The 2941-nt window shown below is 55.7% G+C and overlaps 1 protein-coding gene across 3 annotated transcripts in view; it reads right to left on the reverse strand.

Annotated features, from left to right (window-relative positions):
• TEAD4 (TEA domain transcription factor 4) overlaps positions 1-2941 on the reverse strand; it is a 76113-nt gene that overhangs the window by 64778 nt on the left and 8394 nt on the right. The gene's annotated exons all lie outside the window — the stretch shown is intronic.

Here is a 2941-nt window from a genome sequence, read left to right on the forward strand (position 1 = left end):
CCTTCCCTCTGCATTCATTATCTTTGTAAATGCATTATTTAACGATCCAAAGCAGGCAGGACTCAGTCAGTGTGAAAGACACTACACAACATAAAGCCGTGATGAATTATCTAGTCATCGCTCAGGACTGAGGTTGGAATTTTCTTGGGTACAGTTTCACTGGGCTGGAGCGAGTGAGCGGTGTCGTTTTTAAACACCGACTTGTCCGCTTCCCAAGAAGCGGAAGCCATTTTCCAAACAAGTTCCTTAAAAGCCTGATGGACTAGTGCAGGGGTGGGCACTTATTTGGGCTGAAGGACCACTTAGCGGGGTTTGGTGAGCTGTTGTGGGCCAGGTCAGCACCCCCCTTGCCCTGCAACAGCTCACCAAAACTTCTTAAGTGGCTCTGCCCTGTCCACCCATCCCGCTCCCTGATGCTGCTCCCCGCCTGTCTGTGGTCCCATCTCATCCACCTGGCTAAGTACACCCAACCCACGGCATCCTGGGCCAGTCTCCATGGAGACTCTGCCCAGCTACTCGATCTGATGCTGCCAGCGGTGGGTGCGGGGTGGACAGGCAGAGGTGCCTGGAGGTAGCAGCAGAGACTGGCAGCAGCAGCTGGAAGGAGCTGCCACTGCAGGGGCTGCCAAGAATTGAGTCCGGACACTGTGCCATTCCAGCCCCGCTGCGCACCTGGGACAGCAGGACCAGCTTCATGTGTCACCAGCTCAGGCTGCTCCCTGTACCTGGGCCAGGTGGAGCCGAAGGACCTGCCATGGGCCAGATAAGAATCCCTTGGTGGGCCAAATATGTATCATGCATTTTGTCTATATAGATCGTAAGGGCTTTGGGGCAGAGAGATGCTTCTCATTATGTATTTGTGCAGCAACATACTTCTGGACATTAAAATCATGCAAATAATAACAGTCACCTTATAAACCTTTGCAATAGAGAAGACCAAACCAGCCAAACAGAGGTGGTCAAACTGGGGAGGCAGGGAGCACGTGTAGTCTGTGAAGCTCTACTTGGGGGCTGACTGAACAAGTATCTCCTGCAGAGTGAACTTACTGGCTGCTGTTTTGCATTGTGAGCCACTAGAGGACTGGCGATTCACAAGCCGCAGATTAGGGGCCTTTAAACTAGCTAGGCCAGGGGCAGGAAAAATACAGCCCACAGACCAGATCTAGACTGCCAACTGATGGGATCCAGCCTGTGGCTGCCCCCGTGGTGCTCTGCATGGGGCCTAGACCCACCCACTCCCACCAGGGCAGCACACACCATACTCCAGCCTGTGCCTGCTGGCCTGAGCCCCAACCAGCGTGTGCAGCTTTCAGCGGGGCTGTTTCCATGTTCCCCTCACCTCCAGCAAGAGCTACCTAGCTGAAGCTTCCCTTCAACCCATAGTGGTGCAACAGGTGCAGGAATGGGAAGAGAAGCTACTGCTGGAGGCGAGGGGACCCAGGTAGCCCCTGGCTGGCTGCAGCCACATTGGAAACAGCCCTGCTGGAAGCTGCATGCACTGGCAGAGGCCTGGGCCAGCAGAGCTGATCTGCTCCCATTGCCTCCAATGGAGGCTCCTCCTTCTGGTCCATTCACTGCTGAACTATTCCGGGTGGCTGGGGAGGAAAGCTTCAGCTGGGTGACTCCTGCTTCAGTGTGTGGGGCTCTAGCTCCAGCTCCAGCTCCAGCTCCGGGCTACCTTCTACTCACTCCACCCACCTGGCACCATGAGCAGCCATGTGCAAGTACAGAAACCTATGCAGCTGAGTGGGTGGAAGGCAGCTGGGTGCTAGAGCCAGAGCCCCATGAGCTAAGGCAGAAGCTGCCTGGCTGAAGCTTCCCCCACCCACCAGGAGTGGTGCAGCAGGGACAGGACCAGAAGGAGAAGCCTCTATTGTGGAGCAATAGGGGTAGAATAGCTCTGTTGGCCCAGGTCCCAGCCAGTGCATGCAGCTTCTAGTGGAGCAGTTCCCAATGTGGCTGCAGCCAGCCAGGGGTTACTTTGCTCCCCCTGTCTCCAGCAGCTGCTCCTCCTCCCACTCCTGCCCCTGCTGTGACCCTCTGGGTGGGCAGCCTCCCTTGGCCCTGGAAGTACTCCTTGGGGGTGGGGGAGGGGTGGGGAGAAAGGGTTTGCCATCTTGAAACTGGAAAAAACAAAACAAATAATATACAAAAAAAAAATCAGGCATCTACTATAACTTATTTTAATTTTATATAAAAATATTTTTGTCCCAATATGTCTGTTTGTAGTGTATATAGAAGTGATGACATAATAGCTCAAAATACACTCTAACTTTTGTGTATTGTGGGGGCAGTGTGTTTGGGGAATGGGTGTGGGGGAGGGAGAGGCTGGGTATAGAGGGGTATGGGTGTGAGATACATGGGTATGGGTAGGGTAGGGGTGGGAGAGTGTGGATGTTTGAAGGGGGGATGTGTGTGGATGTAGTGGGGGTGTGGAATTGTGTGTGGGATTATGGTGGGGCAGCTTCCAGTGGGGCTGTTCCTGGTGCTGTTTTAGCCAGCCAGGTGCTGCTATGCTCCCTTTGCCTCCAGCAGCTGCTCCTCCTCCCACTCCTGCCCCTGCTGTGACACTCTGGGTGGGCAGATGTGGGGGAAGCTTCAGCTGGACAACTCCCACTGGAGGCAAGGGGAACCAAGCAGCACCCTGCCAGCTGCAGCCCCACTAGGAACAGCCCCACCAGAAGCTGTTCACTGGCCAGGGCTGGGACCAAGGCTGGGCTGGCTCTGGCTGCCCTGTGTGGGGCTTGGCCACATGTGGAGCACTGCAAGGGCAGCTACAGACCTCACCACCCAGTCAAGCTCTGATGCATGTACCGCACCCCTCCCCCTGCCCCGTCCCTGTCCTCAGCTCTGATTGGCTCTGAACCTAGCACCCAGGCAGCCCCCACTTTACACACATGCACACATGCCCCCCCCCCCCCCCCACACCCACAACCACACC

This window comes from Alligator sinensis, unplaced genomic scaffold (genome assembly GCF_000455745.1).
Source record: "Alligator sinensis unplaced genomic scaffold, ASM45574v1 scaffold1386_1, whole genome shotgun sequence".
Lineage (NCBI taxonomy): Eukaryota > Metazoa > Chordata > Crocodylia > Alligatoridae > Alligator > Alligator sinensis.